Genomic DNA, 24,474 nt, shown 5'->3' with positions numbered 1-24,474 from the left:
AGGTCACATGTCCTTCATCTCACTCCTGCAGGTCACATGTCCTTCCTCTCACTCCTGCAGGTCACATGTTCTTCATCTCACTCTTGCAGGTCACATGTCCTTCATCTCACTCCTGCAGGTCACATGTCCTTCATCTCACTCCTGCAGGTCACATGTCGTTCATCTCACTCCTGCAGGTCACATGTCCTTCATCTCATTCCTGCAGGTCACATGTCGTTCATCTCACTCCTGCAGGTCACATGTCCTTCATCTCACTCCTGCAGGTCACATGTCCTTCCTCTCACTCCTGCAGGTCACATGTCCTTCATCTCACTCCTGCAGGTCACATGTCTGTCATCTCACTCCTGCAGGTCACATGTCCTTCATCTCACTCCTGCAGGTCACATGTTATTCATCTCACTCCTGCAGGTCACATGTCCTTCATCCCACTCCTGCAGGTCACATGTCCTTCATCTCACTCCTGCAGGTCACATGTCCTTCATCTCACTCCTGCAGGTCACATGTCCTTGATCTCACTCCTGCAGGTCACATGTCCTTCATCTAACTCCTGCAGGCCACATGTCTGTCATCTCACTCCTGCAGGTCACATGTCCTTCATCTCACTCCTGCAGGTCACATGTCCTTCATCTCATTCCTGCAGGTCACATGTCGTTCATCTCACTCCTGCAGGTCACATGTCCTTCATCTCACTCTTGCAGGTCACATGTCCTTCATCTCACTCCTGCAGGTCACATGTCCTTCATCTCACTCCTGCAGGTCACATGTCGTTCATCTCACTCCTGCAGGTCACATGTCCTTCATCTCACTCCTGCAGGTCACATGTCCTTCCTCTCACTCCTGCAGGTCACATGTCCTTCATCTCACTCCTGCAGGTCACATGTCTGTCATCTCACTCCTGCAGGTCACATGTCCTTCATCTCACTCCTGCAGGTCACATGTCCTTCATCCCACTCCTGCAGGTCACATGTCCTTCATCTCACTCCTGCTGGTCACATGTCCTTCATCTCACTCCTGCAGGTCACATGTCCTTGATCTCACTCCTGCAGGTCACATGTCTTTCATCTCACTCCTGCAGGTCACATGTCTGTCATCTCACTCCTGCAGGTCACATGTCCTTCATCTCACTCCTGCAGGTCACATGTCCTTCATCCCACTCCTGCAGGTTACATGTCCTTCATCTCACTCCTGCAGGTCACATGTCTTTCATCTCACTCCTGCAGGTCACATGTCTGTCATCTCACTCCTGCAGGTCACATGTCCTTCATCTCACTCCTGCAGGTCACATGTCCTTCATCTCACTCCTGCAGGTCACATGTCCTTCATCTCACTCCTGCAGGTCACATGTCCTTCATCTCACTCCTGCAGGTCACATGTCCTTCATCTCACTCCTGCAGGTCACATGTCTGTCATCTCACTCCTGCAGGTCACATGTCCTTGATCTCACTCCTGCAGGTCTCATGTCCTTCATCTCACTCCTGCAGGTCACATGTCCTTCATCTCACTCCTGCAGGTCACATGTCCTTGATCTCACTCCTGCAGGTCACATGTCCTTCATCTCACTCCTGCAGGTCACATGTCCTTGATCTCACTCCTGCAGGTCTCATGTCCTTCATCTCACTCCTGCAGGTCACATGTCCTTCATCCCACTCCTGCAGGTCACATGTCCTTCATCCCACTCCTGCAGGTCACATGTCCTTCATCTCATTCCTGAAGGTCACATGTCGTTCATCTCACTCCTGCAGGTCACATTTCCTTCATCTCACTCCTGCAGGTCACATGTCTGTCATCTCACTCCTGCAGGTCACATGTCCTTCATCTCACTCCTGCAGGTCACATGTCCTTCATCTCATTCCTGCAGGTCACATGTCGTTCATCTCACTCCTGCAGGTCAAATGTCCTTCATCTCACTCCTGCAGGTCACATGTCCTTCATCTCATTCCTGCAGGTCACATGTCGTTCATCTCACTCCTGCAGGTCACATGTCCTTCATCTCACTCCTGCAGGTCACATGTCCTTCATCTCACTCCTGCAGGTCACATGTCTGTCATCTCAGTCCTGCAGGTCACATGTCTGTCATCTCACTCCTGCAGGTCACATGTCCTTCATCTCACTCCTGCATGTCACATGTCCTTCATCTCACTCCTGCAGGTCACATGTCCTTCATCTCACTCCTGCAGGTCACATGTCCTTCATCTCACTCCTGCAGGTCACATGTCTGTCATCTCACTCCTGCAGGTCACATGTCCTTCATCTCACTCCTGCAGGTCACATGTCTGTCATCTCACTCCTGCAGGTCACATGTCTGTCATCTCACTCCTGCAGGTCACATGTCCTTCATCTCACTCCTGCAGGTCACATGTCTGTCATCTCACTCCTGCAGGTCACATGTCTGTCATCTCACTCCTGCAGGTCACATGTCATTCATCTCACTCCTGCAGGTCACATGTCCTTCATCTCATTCCTGCAGGTCACATGTCGTTCATCTCACTCCTGCAGGTCACATGTCCTTCATCTCACTCCTGCAGGTCACATGTCCTTCATCTCACTCCTGCAGGTCACATGTCGTTCATCTCACTCCTGCAGGTCATATGTCCTTCATCTCACTCCTGCAGGTCACATGTCCTTCCTCTCACTCCTGCAGGTCACATGTCCTTCATCTCACTCCTGCAGGTCACATGTCTGTCATCTCACTCCTGCAGGTCACATGTCCTTCATCTCACTCCTGCAGGTGACATGTTCTTCATCTCACTCCTGCAGGTCACATGTCCTTCATCCCACTCCTGCAGGTCACATGTCCTTCATCTCACTCCTGCTGGTCACATGTCCTTCATCTCACTCCTGCAGGTCACATGTCCTTGATCTCACTCCTGCAGGTCACATGTCTTTCATCTCACTCCTGCAGGTCACATGTCTGTCATCTCACTCCTGCAGGTCACATGTCCTTCATCTCACTCCTGCAGGTCACATGTCCTTCATCCCACTCCTGCAGGTTACATGTCCTTCATCTCACTCCTGCAGGTCACATGTCCTTCATCTCACTCCTGCAGGTCACATGTCCTTCATCTCACTCCTGCAGGTCACATGTCCTTCATCTCACTCCTGCAGGTCACATGTCCTTCATCTCACTCCTGCAGGTCACATGTCTGTCATCTCACTCCTGCAGGTCACATGTCCTTCATCTCACTCCTGCAGGTCACATGTCCTTCATCTCACTCCTGCAGGTCACATGTCCTTCATCTCACTCCTGCAGGTCACATGTCCTTCATCTCACTCCTGCAGGTCACATGTCCTTCATCCCACTCCTGCAGGTCACATGTCCGTCATATCACTCCTGCAGGTCACATGTCCTTCATCTCACTCCTGCAGGTCACATGTCCTTCATCTCACTCCTGCAGGTCACATGTCTGTCATCTCACTCCTGCAGGTCACATGTCTGTCATCTCACTCCTGCAGGTCACATGTCCTTCATCTCACTCCTGCAGGTCACATGTCCTTCATCTCATTCCTGCAGGTCACATGTCGTTCATCTCACTCCTGCAGGTCACATGTCCTTCATCTCACTCCTGCAGGTCACATGTCCTTCATCTCACTCCTGCAGGTCACATGTCCTTCATCTCACTCCTGCAGGTCACATGTCTGTCATCTCACTCCTGCAGGTCACATGTCTGTCATCTCACTCCTGCAGGTCACATGTCCTTCATCTCACTCCTGCAGGTCACATGTCTGTCATCTCACTCCTGCAGGTCACATGTCTGTCATCTCACTCCTGCAGGTCACATGTCATTCATCTCACTCCTGCAGGTCACATGTCCTTCATCTCATTCCTGCAGGTCACATGTCCTTCATCTCATTCCTGCAGGTCACATGTCGTTCATCTCACTCCTGCAGGTCACATGTCTGTCATCTCACTCCTGCAGGTCACATGTCATTCATCTCACTCCTGCAGGTCACATGTCCTTCATCTCATTCCTGCAGGTCACATGTCCTTCATCTCATTCCTGCAGGTCACATGTCCTTCATCTCACTCCTGCAGGTCACATGTCCTTCATCTCACTCCTGCAGGTCACATGTCCTTCATCTCACTCCTGCAGGTCACATGTCCTTCATCTCACTCCTGCAGGTCACATGTCGTTCATCTCACTCCTGCAGGTCACATGTCCTTCATCTCACTCTTGCAGGTCACATGTCCTTCATCTCACTCCTGCAGGTCACATGTCCTTCATCTCACTCCTGCAGGTCACATGTCGTTCATCTCACTCCTGCAGGTCACATGTACTTCATCTCATTCCTGCAGGTCACATGTCGTTCATCTCACTCCTGCAGGTCACATGTCCTTCCTCTCACTCCTGCAGGTCACATGTCCTTCATCTCACTCCTGCAGGTCACATGTCTGTCATCTCACTCCTGCAGGTCACATGTCCTTCATCTCACTCCTGCAGGTCACATGTCCTTCATCTCACTCCTGCAGGTCACATGTCCTTCATCTCACTCCTGCAGGTCACATGTCCTTCATCTCACTCCTGCAGGTCACATGTCTGTCATCTCACTCCTGCAGGACACATGTCATTCATCTCACTCCTGCAGGTCACATGTCTGTCATCTCACTCCTGCAGGTCACATGTCCTTCATCTCACTCCTGCAGGTCACATGTCTGTCATCTCACTCCTGCAGGTCACATGTCTGTCATCTCACTCCTGCAGGTCACATGTCGTTCATCTCACTCCTGCAGGTCACATGTCCTTCATCCCACTCCTGCAGGTCACATGTCCTTCATCTCACTCCTGCAGGTCACATGTCCTTCATCTCACTCCTGCAGGTCACATGTCCTTCATCTCACTCCTGCAGGTCACATGTCCGTCATATCACTCCTGCAGGTCACATGTCCTTCATCTCACTCCTGCAGGTCACATGTTCTTCATCCCACTTCTGCAGGTCACATGTCCTTCATCTCACTCCTGCAGGTCACATGTCCTTCATCTCACTCCTGCAGTTCACATGTTCTTCATCTCACTCCTGCAGGTCACATGTCCTTCATCCCACTCCTGCAGGTCACATGTCCTTCATCTCACTCCTGCAGGTCACATGTCCTTCATCTCACTCCTGCAGGTCACATGTCCTTCATCCCACTCCTGCAGGTCACATGTCCTTCATCTCACTCCTGCAGGTCACATGTCCTTCATCTCACTCCTGCAGGTCACATGTCCTTCATCTCACTCCTGCAGGTCACATGTCCGTCATATCACTCCTGCAGGTCACATGTCCTTCATCTCACTCCTGCAGGTCACATGTCTGTCATCTCACTCCTGCAGGTCACATGTCTGTCATCTCACTCCTGCAGGTCACATGTCCTTCATCTCACTCCTGCAGGTCACATGTCCTTCATCTCATTCCTGCAGGTCACATGTCGTTCATCTCACTCCTGCAGGTCACATGTCCTTCATCTCACTCCTGCAGGTCACATGTCCTTCATCTCACTCCTGCAGGTCACATGTCCTTCATCTCACTCCTGCAGGTCACATGTCTGTCATCTCACGCCTGCAGGTCACATGTCCTTCATCTCACTCCTGCAGGTCACATGTCTGTCATCTCAATCCTGCAGGTCACATGTCTGTCATCTCAATCCTGCAGGTCACATGTCCTTCATCTCACTCCTGCAGGTCACATGTCTGTCATCTCACTCCTGCAGGTCACATGTCTGTCATCTCACTCCTGCAGGTCACATGTCCTTCATCTCACTCCTGCAGGTCACATGTCTGTCATCTCACTCCTGCAGGTCACATGTCATTCATCTCACTCCTGCAGGTCACATGTCCTTCATCTCACTCCTGCAGGTCACATGTCCTTCATCTCATTCCTGCAGGTCACATGTCCTTCATCTCATTCCTGCAGGTCACATGTCCTTCATCTCACTCCTGCAGGTCACATGTCTGTCATCTCACTCCTGCAGGTCACATGTCCTTCATCTCACTCCTGCAGGTCACATGTCTGTCATCTCATTCCTGCAGGTCACATGTCCTTCATCTCATTCCTGCAGGTCACATGTCCTTCATCTCATTCCTGCAGGTCACATGTCGTTCATCTCACTCCTGCAGGTCACATGTCCTTCATCTCACTCTTGCAGGTCACATGTCCTTCATCTCACTCCTGCAGGTCACATGTCCTTCATCTCACTCCTGCAGGTCACATGTCGTTCATCTCACTCCTGCAGGTCACATGTCCTTCATCTCATTCCTGCAGGTCACATGTTGTTCATCTCACTCCTGCAGGTCACATGTCCTTCCTCTCACTCCTGCAGGTCACATGTCCTTCATCTCACTCCTGCAGGTCACATTTCTGTCATCTCACTCCTGCAGGTCACATGTCCTTCATCTCACTCCTGCAGGTCACATGTCCTTCATCTCACTCCTGCAGGTCACATGTCCTTCATCTCACTCCTGCAGGTCACATGTCTGTCATCTCACTCCTGCAGGTCACATGTCCTTCATCTCACTCCTGCAGGTCACATGTCTGTCATCTCACTCCTGCAGGTCACATGTCCTTCATCTCACTCCTGCAGGTCACATGTCTGTCATCTCACTCCTGCAGGTCACATGTCTGTCATCTCACTCCTGCAGGTCACATGTCCTTCATCTCACTCCTGCAGGTCACATGTCCTTCATCTCATTCCTGCAGGTCACATGTCGTTCATCTCACTCCTGCAGGTCACATGTCCTTCATCTCACTCCTGCAGGTCACATGTCCTTCATCTCATTCCTGCAGGTCACATGTCGTTCATCTCACTCCTGCAGGTCACATGTCCTTCATCTCACTCCTGCAGGTCACATGTCTGTCATCTCACTCCTGCAGGTCACATGTCCTTCATCTCACTCCTGCAGGTCACATGTCTGTCATCTCACTCCTGCAGGTCACATGTCTGTCATCTCACTCCTGCAGGTCACATGTCCTTCATCTCACTCCTGCAGGTCACATGTCTGTCATCTCACTCCTGCAGGTCACATGTCTGTCATCTCACTCCTGCAGGTCACATGTCCTTCATCTCACTCCTGCAGGTCACATGTCTGTCATCTCACTCCTGCAGGTCACATGTCTGTCATCTCACTCCTGCAGGTCACATGTCATTCATCTCACTCCTGCAGGTCACATGTCCTTCATCTCATTCCTGCAGGTCACATGTCCTTCATCTCATTCCTGCAGGTCACATGTCGTTCATCTCACTCCTGCAGGTCACATGTCCTTCATCTCACTCTTGCAGGTCACATGTCCTTCATCTCACTCCTGCAGGTCACATGTCCTTCACCTCACTCCTGCAGGTCACATGTCCTTCCTCTCACTCCTGCAGGTCACATGTCCTCCATCTCATTCCTGCAGGTCACATGTCAATCATCTCACTCCTGCAGGTCACATGTCCTTCATCTCACTCTTGCAGGTCACATGTCCTTCATCTCACTCCTGCAGGTCACATGTCCTTCATCTCACTCTTGCAGGTCACATGTCGTTCATCTCACTCCTGCAGGTCACATGTCCTTCATCTCATTCCTGCAGGTCACATGTCCTTCATCTCACTCCTGCAGGTCACATGTCCTTCATCTCACTCCTGCAGGTCACATGTCCTTCATCTCACTCCTGCAGGTCACATGTCCTTCATCTCACTCCTGCAGGTCACATGTCCTTCATCTCACTCCTGCAGGTCACATGTCCTTCATCCCACTCCTGCAGGTCACATGTCCTTCATCTCACTCCTGCAGGTCACATGTCCTTCATCTCACTCCTGCAGGTCACATGTCCTTCATCTCACTCCTGCAGGTCACATGTCCTTCATCCCACTCCTGCAGGTCACATGTCCTTCATCTCACTCCTGCAGGTCACATGTCCTTCATCTCACTCCTGCAGGTCACATGTCCTTCATCCCACTCCTGCAGGTCACATGTCCTTCATCTCACTCCTGCAGGTCACATGTCCTTCCTCTCACTCCTGCAGGTCACATTTCGTTCATCTCACTCCTGCAGGTCACATGTCCTTCATCTCACTCTTGCAGGTCACATGTCCTTCATCTCACTCCTGCAGGTCACATGTCCTTCATCTCACTCCTGCAGGTCACATGTCGTTCATCTCACTCCTGCAGGTCACATGTCCTTCATCTCATTCCTGCAGGTCACATGTCGTTCATCTCACTCCTGCAGGTCACATGTCCTTCATCTCACTCCTGCAGGTCACATGTCCTTCCTCTCACTCCTGCAGGTCACATGTCCTTCATCTCACTCCTGCAGGTCACATGTCCTTCCTCTCACTCCTGCAGGTCACATGTCGTTCATCTCACTCCTGCAGGTCACATGTCCTTCATCTCACTCTTGCAGGTCACAAGTCCTTCATCTCACTCCTGCAGGTCACATGTCCTTCATCACACTCCTGCAGGTCACATGTCGTTCATCTCACTCCTGCAGGTCACATGTCCTTCATCTCACTCCTGCAGGTCACATGTCGTTCATCTCACTCCTGCAGGTCACATGTCCTTCATCTCACTCTTGCAGGTCACATGTCCTTCATCTCATTCCTGCAGGTCACATGTCGTTCATCTCATTCCTGCAGGTCACATGTCGTTCATCTCACTCCTGCAGGTCACATGTCGTTCATCTCACTCCTGCAGGTCACATGTCCTTCATCTCACTCTTGCAGGTCACATGTCCTTCATCTCACTCCTGCAGGTCACATGTCCTTCACCTCACTCCTGCAGGTCACATGTCCTTCATCTCATTCCTGCAGGTCACATGTCCTTCATCTCATTCCTGCAGGTCACATGTCCTTCATCTCACTCCTGCAGGTCACATGTCCTTCCTCTCACTCCTGCAGGTCACATGTCCTTCATCTCACTCCTGCAGGTCACATGTCCTTCACCTCACTCCTGCAGGTCACATGTCCTTCATCTCACTCCTGCAGGTCACATGTCCTTCATCTCACTCCTGCAGGTCACATGTCGTTCATCTCACTCCTGCAGGTCACATGTCCTTCATCTCACTCTTGCAGGTCACATGTCCTTCATCTCATTCCTGCAGGTCACATGTCGTTCATCTCATTCCTGCAGGTCACATGTCGTTCATCTCACTCCTGCAGGTCACATGTCCTTCATCTCACTCCTGCAGGTCACATGTCCTTCATCTCACTCCTGCAGGTCACATGTCCTTCCTCTCACTCCTGCAGGTCACATGTTCTTCATCTCACTCCTGCAGGTCACATGTCCTTCATCCCACTCCTGCAGGTCACATGTCCTTCATCTCACTCCTGCAGGTCACATGTCGTTCATCTCACTCCTGCAGGTCACATGTCCTTCCTCTCACTCCTGCAGGTCACATGTCCTTCATCTCACTCCTGCAGGTCACATGTCTGTCATCTCACTCCTGCAGGTCACATGTCCTTCATCTCACTCCTGCAGGTCACATGTCCTTCATCTCACTCCTGCAGGTCACATGTCCTTCATCTCACTCCTGCAGGTCACATGTCCTTCATCTCACTCCTGCAGGTCACATGTCTGTCATCTCACTCCTGCAGGTCACATGTCCTTCATCTCACTCCTGCAGGTCACATGTCTGTCATCTCACTCCTGCAGGTTACATGTCTGTCATCTCACTCCTGCAGGTCACATGTCCTTCATCTCACTCCTGCAGGTTACATGTCCTTCATCTCATTCCTGCAGGTCACATGTCGTTCATCTCACTCCTGCAGGTCACATGTCCTTCATCTCACTCCTGCAGGTCACATGTCCTTCATCTCATTCCTGCAGGTCACATGTCGTTCATCTCACTCCTGCAGGTCACATGTCCTTCATCTCACTCCTGCAGGTCACATGTCTGTCATCTCACTCCTGCAGGTCACATGTCCTTCATCTCACTCCTGCAGGTCACATGTCTGTCATCTCACTCCTGCAGGTCACATGTCTGTCATCTCACTCCTGCAGGTCACATGTCCGTCATCTCACTCCTGCAGGTCACATGTCTGTCATCTCACTCCTGCAGGTCACATGTCTGTCATCTCACTCCTGCAGGTCACATGTACTTCATCTCACTCCTGCAGGTCACATGTCTGTCATCTCACTCCTGCAGGTCACATGTCTGTCATCTCACTCCTGCAGGTCACATGTCATTCATCTCACTCCTGCAGGTCACATGTCTGTCATCTCACTCCTGCAGGTCACATGTCGTTCATCTCACTCCTGCAGGTCACATGTCCTTCATCTCACTCTTGCAGGTCACATGTCCTTCATCTCACTCCTGCAGGTCACATGTCCTTCACCTCACTCCTGCAGGTCACATGTCCTTCCTCTCTCTCCTGCAGGTCACATGTCCTCCATCTCATTCCTGCAGGTCACATGTCGTTCATCTCACTCCTGCAGGTCACATGTCCTTCATCTCACTCTTGCAGGTCACATGTCGTTCATCTCACTCCTGCAGGTCACATGTCCTTCATCTCACTCCTGCAGGTCACATGTCCTTCCTCTCACTCCTGCAGGTCACATGTCGTTCATCTCACTCCTGCAGGTCACATGTCCTTCATCTCACTCTTGCAGGTCACATGTCGTTCATCTCACTCCTGCAGGTCACATGTCCTTCATCTCACTCCTGCAGGTCACATGTCCTTCCTCTCACTCCTGCAGGTCACATGTCGTTCATCTCACTCCTGCAGGTCACGTGTCCTTCATCTCACTCTTGCAGGTCACATGTCCTTCATCTCATTCCTGCAGGTCACATGTCCTTCATCTCACTCCTGCAGGTCACATGTCGTTCATCTCACTCCTGCAGGTCACATGTCCTTCATCTCATTCCTGCAGGTCACATGTCGTTCATCTCACTCCTGCAGGTCACATGTCCTTCATCTCACTCCTGCAGGTCACATGTCCTTCCTCTTACTCCTGCAGGTCACATGTTCTTCATCTCACTCCTGCAGGTCACATGTCCTTCATCCCACTCCTGCAGGTCACATGTCCTTCATCTCACTCCTGCAGGTCACATGTCCTTCATCTCACTCCTGCAGGTCACATGTCCTTGATCTCACTCCTGCAGGTCACATGTCCTTCATCTCACTCCTGCAGGTCACATGTCCTTCATCTAACTCCTGCAGGTCTCATGTCCTTCATCTCACTCCTGCAGGTCACATGTCCTTCATCTCACTCCTGCAGGTCACATGTCTGTCATCTCACTCCTGCAGGTCACATGTCCTTCATCTCACTCCTGCAGGTCACATGTCCTTCATCTCACTCCTGCAGGTCACATGTCCTTCATCTCACTCCTGCAGGTCACATGTCCGTCATCTCACTCCTGCAGGTCACATGTCCTTCATCTCATTCCTGCAGGTCACATGTCTGTCATCTCACTCCTGCAGGTCACATGTCCTTCATCTCACTCCTGCAATTCACATGTCCTTGATCTCACTCCTGCAGGTCACATGTCCTTCATCTCACTCCTGCAGGTCACATGTCTGTCATCTCACTCCTGCAGGTCACATGTCCTTCATCTCACTCCTGCAGGTCACATGTCCTTCATCTCACTCCTGCAGGTCACATGTCCTTGATCTCACTCCTGCAGGTCTCATGTCCTTCATCTCACTCCTGCAGGTCACATGTCCTTCATCCCACTCCTGCAGGTCACACTTCCTTCATCTCACTCCTGCAGGTCACATGTCCTTCATCTCACTCCTGCAGGTCACATGTCTGTCATCTCACTCCTGCAGGTCACATGTCCTTCATCTCACTCCTGCAGGTCACATGTCTGTCATCTCACTCCTGCAGGTCACATGTCCTTCATCTCACTCCTGCAGGTCACATGTCCTTCATCCCACTCCTGCAGGTCACATGTCCTTGATCTCACTCCTGCAGGTCTCATGTCCTTCATCTCACTCCTGCAGGTCACATGTCCTTCATCTCACTCCTGCAGGTCACATGTCCTTGATCTCACTCCTGCAGGTCACATGTCCTTCATCTCACTCCTGCAGGTCACATGTCTGTCATCTCACTTCTGCAGGTCACATGTCCTTCATCTCACTCCTGCAGGTCACATGTCTGTCATCTCACTCCTGCAGGTCACATGTCTGTCATCTCATTCCTGCAGGTCACATGTCGTTCATCTCACTCCTGCAGGTCACATGTCCTTCATCTCACTCCTGCAGGTCACATGTCCTTCATCTCACTCCTGCAGGTCACATGTCTGTCATCTCACTCCTGCAGGTCACATGTCCTTCATCTCATTACTGCAGGTCACATGTCCTTCATCTCACTCCTGCAGGTCACATGTCCTTCATCTCACTCCTGCAGGTCACATGTCCTTCATCTCACTCCTGCAGGTCACATATCCTTCATCTCACTCCTGCAGGTCACATGTCCTTCATCTCACTCCTGCAGGTCACATGTCCTTCATCTCACTCCTGCAGGTCACATGTCCTTCATCCCACTCCTGCAGGTCACATGTCCTTCATCTCACTCCTGCAGGTCACATGTCTGTCATCTCACTCCTGCAGGTCACATTTCCTTCATCTCACTCCTTCAGGTCACATGTCCTTCATCTCACTCCTGCAGGTCACATGTCCTTCATCTCAATCCTGCAGGTCACATGTCCTTCATCTCACTCTTGCAGGTCACATGTCTGTCATCTCACTCCTGCAGGTCACATGTCCTTCATCTCACTCCTGCAGGTCACATGTCCTTCATCTCACTCCTTCAGGTCACATGTCCTTCATCTCACTCCTGCAGGTCACATGTCTGTCATCTCACTCCTGCAGGTCACATGTCCTTCATCCCACTCCTGCAGGTCACATGTCCTTCATCTCATTCCTGCAGGTCACATGTCCTTCATCTCACTCCTGCAGGTCACATGTCCTTCATCTCACTCCTGCAGGTCACATGTCTGTCATCTCACTCCTGCAGGTCACATGTCCTTCATCAGGTCACATGTCCTTCATCTCACTCCTGCAGGTCACATGTCTGTCATCTCACTTCTGCAGGTCACATGTCCTTCATCTCACTCCTGCAGGTCACATGTCTGTCATCTCACTCCTGCAGGTCACATGTCTGTCATCTCATTCCTGCAGGCCAAATGTCCTTCATCTCACTCCTGCAGGTCACATGTCCTTAATCTCATTACTGCAGGTCACATGTCCTTCATCTCACTCCTGCAGGTCACATGTCTGTCATCTCACTCCTGCAGGTCACATGTCCTTCATCTCACTCCTGCAGGTCACATGTCCTTCATCTCACTCCTGCAGGTCACATGTCTGTCATCTCACTCCTGCAGGTCACATGTCCTTCATCTCACTCCTGCAGGTCACATGTCTGTCATCTCACTCCTGCAGGTCACATGTCCTTCATCAGGTCACATGTCCTTCATCTCACTCCTGCAGGTCACATGTCTGTCATCTCACTTCTGCAGGTCACATGTCCTTCATCTCACTCCTGCAGGTCACATGTCTGTCATCTCACTCCTGCAGGTCACATGTCTGTCATCTCACTCCTGCAGGTCACATGTCCTTCATCTCACTCCTGCAGGTCACATGTCCTTCATCTCACTCCTGCAGGTCACATGTCCTTCATCTCACTCCTGCAGGTCACATGTCCTTCATCCCACTCCTGCAGGTCACATATCCTTCATCTCACTCCTGCAGGTCACATGTCTGTCATCTCACTCCTGCAGGTCACATGTCTGTCATCTCACTCCTGCAGGTCACATGTCCTTCATCTCATTCCTGCAGGTCACATGTCCTTAATCTCATTACTGCAGGTCACATGTCCTTCATCTCACTCCTGCAGGTCACATGTCCTTAATCTCATTACTGCAGGTCACATGTCCTTCATCTCACTCCTGCAGGTCACATGTCCTTCATCTCACTCCTGCAGGTCACATGTCCTTCATCTCACTCCTGCAGGTCACATGTCCTTCATCTCACTCCTGCAGGTCACATGTCCTTCATCTCACTCCTGCAGGTCACATGTCCTTCCTCTCACTCCTGCAGGTCACATGTCTGTCATCTCACTCCTGCAGGTCACATTTCCTTCATCTCATTCCTGCAGGTCACATGTCCTTCATCTCACTCCTGCAGGTCACATGTCCTTCATCTCACTCCTGCAGGTCACATGTCCTTCATCTCACTCCTGCAGGTCACATGTCCTTCATCTCGCTCCTGCAGGTCACATGTCTGTCATCTCACTCCTGCAGGTCACATGTCCTTCATCTCACTCCTGCAGGTCACATGTCTGTCATCTCACTCCTGCAGGTCACATGTCCTTCATCTCACTCCTGCAGGTCACATGTCCTTCATCTCACTCCTGCAGGTCACATGTCCTTCATCCCACTCCTGCAGGTCACATGTCCTTCATCTCACTCCTGCAGGTCACATGTCCTTCATCTCACTCCTGCAGGTCACATGTCCTTCATCCCACTCCTGCAGGTCACATGTCCTTCATCTCACTCCTGCAGGTCACATGTCCTTCATCTCACTCCTGCAGGTCACATGTCCTTCATCCCACTCCTGCAGGTCACATGTCCTTCATCTCACTCCTGCAGGTCACATGTCCTTCATCTCACTCCTGCAGGTCACATGTCCTTCATCTCACTCCTGCAGGTCACATGTCTGTCATCTCACTCCTGCAGGTCACATGTCTGTCATCTCACTCCTGCAGGTCACATGTCCTTGATCTCACTTCTGCAGGTTACATGTCCTTCATCTCACTCCTGCAGGTCACATGTCTGTCATCTCACTCCTGCAGGTCACATGTCTGTCATCTCATTCCTGCAGGTCACATGTCCTTCATCTCACTCCTGCAGGTCACATGTCCTTCATCTCATTACTGCAGGTCACATGTCCTTCATCTCACTCCTGCAGGTCACATGTCCTTCATCTCACTCCTGCAGGTCACATGTTCTTCATCTCACTCCTGCAGGTCACATATCCTTCATCTCACTCCTGCAGGTCACATGTCCTTCATCTCATTCCTGCAGGTCACATGTCCTTCATCTCACTCCTGCAGGTCACATGTCCTTCATCTCACTCCTGCAGGTCACATGTCCTTCATCTCACTCCTGCAGGTCACATGTCTGTCATCTCACTCCTGCAGGTCACATGTCCTTCATCTCACTCCTTCAGGTCACATGTCCTTCATCTCACTCCTGTAGGTCACATGTCCTTCATCTCACTCCTGCAGGTCACATGTCCTTCATCTCACTCCTGCAGGTCACATGTCTGTCATCTCACTCCTGCAGGTCACATGTCTGTCATCTCACTCCTGCAGGTCACATGTCCTTCATCTCATTCCTGCAGGTCACATGTCCTTCATCCCACTCCTGCAGGTCACATGTCCTTCATCTCACTCCTGCAGGTCACATGTCCTTCATCTCACTCTTGCAGGTCACATGTCTGTCATCTCACTCCTTCAGGTCACATGTCCTTCATCTCACTCCTGCAGGTCACATGTCCTTCATCTCACTCCTGCAGGTCACATGTCCTTCATCCCACTCCTGCAGGTCACATGTCCTTCATCTCACTCCTGCAGGTCGCATGTCCTTCATCTCACTCCTGCAGGTCACATGTCCTTCATCTCACTCCTGCAGGTCACATGTCCTTCATCTCACTCCTGCAGGTCACATGTCTGTCATCTCACTCCTGCAGGTCACATGTCCTTCATCTCACTCCTGCAGGTCACATGTCTGTCATCTCATTCCTGCAGGTCACATGTCCTTCATCTCACTCCTGCAGGTCACATGTCCTTCATCTCACTCCTGCAGGTCACATGTCCTTCATCTCATTACTGCAGGTCACATGTCGTTCATCTCACTCCTGCAGGTCACATGTCCTTCATCTCACTCCTGCAGGTCACATATCCTTCATCTCACTCCTGCAGGTCACATGTCCTTCATCTCACTCCTGCAGGTCACATGTCCTTCATCTCATTCCTGCAGGTCACATGTCGTTCATCTCACTCCTGCAGGTCACATGTCTGTCATCTCACTCCTGCAGGTCACATGTCCTTCATCTCATTCCTGCAGGTCACATGTCCTTAATCTCATTACTGCAGGTCACATGTCCTTCATCTCACTCCTGCAGGTCACATGTCCTTAATCTCATTACTGCAGGTCACATGTCCTTCATCTCACTCCTGCAGGTCACATGTCCTTCATCTCACTCCTGCAGGTCACATGTCCTTCATCTCACTCCTGCAGGTCACATGTCCTTCATCTCACTCCTGCAGGTCACATGTCCTTCATCTCACTCCTGCAGGTCACATGTCCTTCCTCTCACTCCTGCAGGTCACATGTCTGTCATCTCACTCCTGCAGGTCACATTTCCTTCATCTCATTCCTGCAGGTCACATGTCCTTCATCTCACTCCTGCAGGTCACATGTCCTTCATCTCACTCCTGCAGGTCACATGTCCTTCATCTCACTCCTGCAGGTCACATGTCCTTCATCTCGCTCCTGCAGGTCACATGTCTGTCATCTCACTCCTGCAGGTCACATGTCCTTCATCTCACTCCTGCAGGTCACATGTCTGTCATCTCACTCCTGCAGGTCACATGTCCTTCATCTCACTCCTGCAGGTCACATGTCCGTCATCTCACTCCTGCAGGTCACATGTCTGTCATCTCACTCCTGCAGGTCACATGTCCTTCATCTCACTCCTGCAGGTCACATGTCCTTCATCTCACTCCTGCAGGTCACATGTCCTTCATCTCACTCCTGCAGGTCACATGTCCTTCATCTCACTCCTGCAGGTCACATGTCCTTCATCTCACTCCTGCAGATCACATGACCTTCATCTCACTCCTGCAGGTCACATGTCCTTCATCTCACTCCTGCAGGTCACATGTCCTTCATCCCACTCCTGCAGGTCACATGTCCTTCATCTCACTCCTGCAGGTCACATGTCCTTCATCTCACTCCTGCAGGTCACATGTCCTTCATCTCACTCCTGCAGGTCACATGTCTGTCATCTCACTTCTGCAGGTTACATGTCCTTCATCTCACTCCTGCAGGTCACATGTCTGTCATCTCACTCCTGCAGGTCACATGTCTGTCATCTCATTCCTGCAGGTCACATGTCCTTCATCTCACTCCTGCAGGTCACATGTCCTTCATCTCATTACTGCAGGTCACATGTCCTTCATCTCACTCCTGCAGGTCACATGTCCTTCATCTCACTCCTGCAGGTCACATGTTCTTCATCTCACTCCTGCAGGTCACATATCCTTCATCTCACTCCTGCAGGTCACATGTCCTTCATCTCATTCCTGCAGGTCACATGTCCTTCATCTCACTCCTGCAGGTCACATGTCCTTCATCTCACTCCTGCAGGTCACATGTCCTTCATCTCACTCCTGCAGGTCACATGTCTGTCATCTCACTCCTGCAGGTCACATGTCCTTCATCTCACTCCTTCAGGTCACATGTCCTTCATCTCACTCCTGCAGGTCACATGTCCTTCATCTCACTCCTGCAGGTCACATGTCCTTCATCTCACTCCTGCAGGTCACATGTCTGTCATCTCACTCCTGCAGGTCACATGTCTGTCATCTCACTCCTGCAGGTCACATGTCCTTCATCTCATTCCTGCAGGTCACATGTCCTTCATCCCACTCCTGCAGGTCACATGTCCTTCATCTCACTCCTGCAGGTCACATGTCCTTCATCTCACTCTTGCAGGTCACATGTCTGTCATCTCACTCCTTCAGGTCACATGTCCTTCATCTCACTCCTGCAGGTCACATGTCCTTCATCTCACTCCTGCAGGTCACATGTCCTTCATCCCACTCCTGCAGGTCACATGTCCTTCATCTCACTCCTGCAGGTCGCATGTCCTTCATCTCACTCCTGCAGGTCACATGTCCTTCATCTCACTCCTGCAGGTCACATGTCCTTCATCTCACTCCTGCAGGTCACATGTCTGTCATCTCACTCCTGCAGGTCACATGTCCTTCATCTCACTCCTGCAGGTCACATGTCTGTCATCTCATTCCTGCAGGTCACATGTCCTTCATCTCACTCCTGCAGGTCACATGTCCTTCATCTCATTACTGCAGGTCACATGTCGTTCATCTCACTCCTGCAGGTCACATGTCCTTCATCTCACTCCTGCAGGTCACATGTCCTTCATCTCATTACTGCAGGTCACATATCCTTCATCTCACTCCTGCAGGTCACATGTCCTTCATCTCACTCCTGCAGGTCACATGTCCTTCATCTCATTCCTGCAGGTCACATGTCGTTCATCTCACTCCTGCAGGTCACATGTCTGTCATCTCACTCCTGCAGGTTACATGTCCTTCATCTCACTCCTGCAGGTCACATGTCCTTCATCTCACTCCTTCAGGTCACATGTCCTTCATCTCACTCCTGCAGGTCACATGTCCTTCATCTCACTCCTGCAGGTCACATGTCTGTCATCTCACTCCTGCAGGTCACATGTCCTTCATCTCACTCCTTCAGGTCACATGTCCTTCATCTCACTCCTGCAGGTCACATGTCCTTCATCTCACTCCTGCAGGTCACATGTCCTTCATCTCATTCCTGCAGGTCACATGTCCTTCATCTCACTCCTGCAGGTCACATGTCCTTCATCTCACTCCTGCAGGTCACATGTCCTTCATCTCACTCCTGCAGGTCACATGTCCTTCATCTCACTCCTGCAGGTCACATGTCTGTCATCTCACTCCTGCAGGTCACATGTCCTTCATCTCACTCCTGCAGGTCACATGTCCTTCATCTCACTCCTGCAGGTCTAATGTCTGTCATCTCACTCCTGCAGGTCACATGTCCTTCATCTCACTCCTGCAGGTCACATGTCCTTCATCTCACTCCTCCAGGTCTCATGTCCTTCATCTCACTCCTGCAGGTCACATGTCCTTCATCCCACTCCTGCAGGTCACATGTCCTTCATCCCACTCCTGCAGGTCACATGTCCTTCATCTCACTCCTGCAGGTCACATGTCCTTCATCTCACTCCTGCAGGTTACATGTCCTTCATCTCACTCCTGCAGGTCACATGTCTGTCATCTCACTCCTGCAGGTCACATGTCCTTCATCTCACTCCTGCAGGTCACATGTCCTTCATCTCACTCCTGCACATGTCGTTCATCTCACTCCTGCAGGCCACATGTCCTTCATCTCACTCCTGCAGGTCACATGTCCTTCATCTCATTCCTGCAGGTCACATGTCGTTCATCTCACTCCTGCAGGTCACATGTCTGTCATCTCACTCCTGCAGGTCACATGTCTGTCATCTCACTCCTGCAGGTCACATGTCCTTCATCTCACTCTTGCAGGTCACATGTCCTTCATCTCACTCCTGCACATGTCCTTCATCTCACTCCTGCAGGTCACATGTCTGTCATCTCACTCCTGCAGGTCACATGTCCTTCATCTCACTCCTGCAGGTCACATGTCCTTCATCTCACTCCTGCACATGTCGTTCATCTCACTCCTGCAGGTCACATGTCGTTCATCTCACTCCTGCAGGTCACATGTCTGTCATCTCACTCCTGCAGGTCACATGTCTGTCATCTCACTCCTGCAGGTCACATGTCCTTCATCTCACTCCTGCAGGTCACATGTCCTTCATCTCACTCCTGCAGGTCATATGTCCTTCATCTCACTCCTGCAGGTCACATGTCCTTCATCTCACTCCTGCAGGTCACATGTCTGTCATCTCACTCCTGCAGGTCACATGTCCTTCATCTCACTCCTGCAGGTCACATGTCCTTCATCTCACTCCTGCAGGTCACATGTCCTTCATCTCACTCCTGCAGATCACATGACCTTCATCTCACTCCTGCAGGTCACATGTCTGTCATCTCACACCTGCAGGTCACATGTCCTTCATCTCACTCCTGCAGGTCACATGTCCTTCATCTCACTCCTGCAGGTCACATGTCCTTCATCTCACTCCTGCAGGTCACATGTCCTTCATCTCACTCCTGCAGGTCACATGTCCTTCATCTCACTCCTGCAGGTCACATGTCCTTCATCTCACTCCTGCAGGTCACATGTCTGTCATCTCACTCCTGCAGGTCACATGTCCTTCATCTCATTCCTGCAGGTCACATGTCCTTCATCTCACTCCTGCAGGTCACATGTCCTTCATCTCACTCCTGCAGGTTACATGTCCTTCATCTCACTCCTGCAGGTCACATGTCCTTCATCTCACTCCTGCAGGTCACATGTCCTTCATCTCACTCCTGCAGGTCACATGTCCTTCATCTCACTCCTGCAGATCACATGACCTTCATCTCACTCCTGCAGGTCACATGTCTGTCATCTCACACCTGCAGGTCACATGTCCTTCATCTCACTCCTGCAGGTCACATGTCCTTCATCTCACTCCTGCAGGTCACATGTCCTTCATCTCACTCCTGCAGGTCACATGTCCTTCATCTCACTCCTGCAGGTCACATGTCCTTCATCTCACTCCTGCAGGTCACATGTCCTTCATCTCGCTCCTGCAGGTCACATGTCCATCATCTCACTCCTGCAGGTCACATGTCCTTCATCTCACTCCTGCAGGTCACATGTCCTTCATCTCACTCCTGCAGGTCACATGTCCTTCATCTCACTCCTGCAGGTCACATGTCCTTCATCTCACTCCTGCAGGTCACATGTCCTTGATCTCACTCCTGCAGGTCACATGTCCTTCATCTCACTCCTGCAGGTCACATGTCCTTCATCCCACTCCTGCAGGTCACATGTCCTTCATCTCACTCCTGCAGGTCACATGTCCTTCATCTCACTCCTGCAGGTCACATGTCTGTCATCTCACTCCTGCAGGTCAAATGTCCTTCATCTCACTCCTGCAGGTCACATATCCTTGATCTCACTCCTGCAGGTCACATGTCCTTCATCTCACTCCTGCAGGTCACATGTCTGTCATCTCACTCCTGCAGGTCACATGTCCTTCATCTCACTCCTGCAGGTCACATGTCCTTCATCTCATTCCTGCAGGTCACATGTCCTTCATCTCATTCCTGCAGGTCACATGTCGTTCATCTCACTCCTGCAGGTCACATGTCCTTCATCTCATTCCTGCAGGTCACATGTCGTTCATCTCACTCCTGCAGGTCACATGTCTGTCATCTCACTCCTGCAGGTTACATGTCCTTCATCTCACTCCTGCAGGTCACATGTCCTTCATCTCACTCCTTCAGGTCACATGTCCTTCATCTCACTCCTGCAGGTCACATGTCCTTCATCTCACTCCTGCAGGTCACATGTCCTTCATCTCACTCCTGCAGGTCACATGTCTGTCATCTCACTCCTGCAGGTCACATGTCCTTCATCTCACTCCTTCAGGTCACATGTCCTTCATCTCACTCCTGCAGGTCACATGTCCTTCATCTCACTCCTGCAGGTCACATGTCCTTCATCTCACTCCTGCAGGTCACATGTCCTTCATCTCACTCCTGCAGGTCACATGTCCTTCATCTCACTCCTGCAGGTCACATGTCCTTCATCTCACTCCTGCAGGTCACATGTCCTTCATCTCACTCCTGCAGGTCACATGTCTGTCATCTCACTCCTGCAGGTCACATGTCCTTCATCTCACTCCTGCAGGTCACATGTCCTTCATCTCACTCCTGCAGGTCTAATGTCTGTCATCTCACTCCTGCAGGTCACATGTCCTTCATCTCACTCCTGCAGGTCACATGTCCTTCATCTCGCTCCTCCAGGTCTCATGTCCTTCATCTCACTCCTGCAGGTCACATGTCCTTCATCTCGCTCCTGCAGGTCACATGTCCATCATCTCACTCCTGCAGGTCACATGTCCTTCATCTCACTCCTGCAGGTCACATGTCCTTCATCTCACTCCTGCAGGTCACATGTCCTTCATCTCACTCCTGCAGGTCACATGTCCTTGATCTCACTCCTGCAGGTCACATGTCCTTCATCTCACTCCTGCAGGTCACATGTCCTTCATCTCACTCCTGCAGGTCACATGTCTGTCATCTCACTCCTGCAGGTCACATGTCCTTCATCTCACTCCTGCAGGTCACATATCCTTGATCTCACTCCTGCAGGTCACATGTCTGTCATCTCACTCCTGCAGGTCACATGTCCTTCATCTCACTCCTGCAGGTCACATGTCCTTCATCTCATTCCTGCAGGTCACATGTCCTTCATCTCATTCCTGCAGGTCACATGTCGTTTATCTCACTCCCGCAGGTCACATGTCCTTCATCTCACTCCTGCAGGTCACATGTCCTTCATCTCATTCCTGCAGGTCACATGTCGTTCATCTCACTCCTGCAGGTCACATGTCTGTCATCTCACTCCTGCAGGTTACATGTCCTTCATCTCACTCCTGCAGGTCACATGTCCTTCATCTCACTCCTTCAGGTCACATGTCCTTCATCTCACTCCTGCAGGTCACATGTCTGTCATCTCACTCCTGCAGGTCACATGTCCTTCATCTCACTCCTTCAGGTCACATGTCCTTCATCTCACTCCTGCAGGTCACATGTCCTTCATCTCACTCCTGCAGGTCACATGTCCTTCATCTCACTCCTGCAGGTGACATGTCCTTCATCTCATTCCTGCAGGTCACATGTCTGTCATCTCACTCCTGCAGGTCACATGTCCTTCATCTCACTCCTGCAGGTCACATGTCCTTCATCTCACTCCTGCAGGTCACATGTCCTTCATCTCACTCCTGCAGGTCACATGTCCTTCATCTCACTACTGCAGGTCACATGTCCTTCATCTCACTCCTGCAGGTGACATGTCCTTCATCTCATTCCTGCAGGTCACATGTCCTTCATCTCACTCCTGCAGGTCAAATGTCCTTCATCTCACTCCTGCAGGTCACATGTCTGTCATCTCACTCCTGCAGGTCACATGTCCTTCATCTCACTCCTGCAGGTCACATGTCCTTCATCTCACTCCTGCAGGTCTAATGTCTGTCATCTCACTCCTGCAGGTCACATGTCCTTCATCTCACTCCTGCAGGTCACATCTCCTTCATCTCACTCCTCCAGGTCTCATGTCCTTCATCTCACTCCTGCAGGTCACATGTCCTTCATCCCACTCCTGCAGGTCACATGTCCTTCATCCCACTCCTGCAGGTCACATATCCTTCATCTCACTCCTGCAGGTCACATGTCCTTCATCTCACTCCTGCAGGTCACATGTCCTTCATCTCACTCCTGCAGGTCACATGTCTGTCATCTCACTCCTGCAGGTCACATGTCCTTCATCTCACTCCTGCAGGTCACATGACCTTCATCTCACTCCTGCAGGTCACATGTCTGTCATCTCACACCTGCAGGTCACATGTCCTTCATCTCACTCCTGCAGGTCACATGTCCTTCATCTCACTCCTGCAGGTCACATGTCCTTCATCTGACTCCTGCAGGTCACATGTCCTTCGTCTCACTCCTGCAGGTCACATGTCCTTCATCTCACTCCTGCACATGTCCTTCATCTCACTCCTGCAGGTCACATGTCCTTCATCTCACTCCTGCAGGTCATATGTCCTTCATCTCACTCCTGCAGGTCACATGTCCTTCATCTCACTCCTGCAGGTCACATGTCTGTCATCTCACTCCTGCAGGTTACATGTCCTTCATCTCACTCCTGCAGGTCACATGTCCTTCATCTCACTCCTGCAGATCACATGACCTTCATCTCACTCCTGCAGGTCACATGTCTGTCATCTCACACCTGCAGGTCACATGTCCTTCATCTCACTCCTGCAGGTCACATGTCCTTCATCTCACTCCTGCAGGTCACATGTCTGTCATCTCACTCCTGCAGGTCACATGTCCTTCATCTCACTCCTGCAGGTCACATGTCTGTCATCTCACTCCTGCAGGTCACATGTCCTTCATCTCACTCCTGCAGGTCACATGTCCTTCATCTCACTCCTGCAGGTCACATGTCCTTCATCTCACTCCTGCAGGTCACATGTCTGTCATCTCACTCCTGCAGGGTACATGTCTGTCATCTCACTCCTGCAGGTCACATGTCCTTCATCTCACTCTTGCAGGTCACATGTCCTTCATCTCACTCCTGCACATGTCCTTCATCTCACTCCTGCAGGTCACATGTCCTTCATCTCACTCCTGCAGGTCATATGTCCTTCATCTCACTCCTGCAGGTCACATGTCCTTCATCTCACTCCTGCAGGTCACATGTCTGTCATCTCACTCCTGCAGGTCACATGTCCTTCATCTCACTCCTGCAGGTCACATGTCCTTCATCTCACTCCTGCAGGTCACATGTCCTTCATCTCACTCCTGCAGATCACATGACCTTCATCTCACTCCTGCAGGTCACATGTCTGTCATCTCACACCTGCAGGTCACATGTCCTTCATCTCACTCCTGCAGGTCACATGTCCTTCATCTCACTCCTGCAGGTCACATGTCCTTCATCTCACTCCTGCAGGTCACATGTCCTTCATCCCACTCCTGCAGGTCACATGTCCTTCATCTCACTCCTGCAGGTCACATGTCCT

The sequence above is a fragment of the Eucyclogobius newberryi genome, unplaced genomic scaffold, assembly GCF_026437365.1.
Source record: "Eucyclogobius newberryi isolate DKJ021-1_F unplaced genomic scaffold, fEucNew1.0.hap1 SCAF_1, whole genome shotgun sequence".
In the NCBI taxonomy this organism is placed as follows: Eukaryota; Metazoa; Chordata; class Actinopteri; order Gobiiformes; family Gobiidae; genus Eucyclogobius; species Eucyclogobius newberryi.
Note: the sequence above shows the minus strand (reverse complement) of the source record.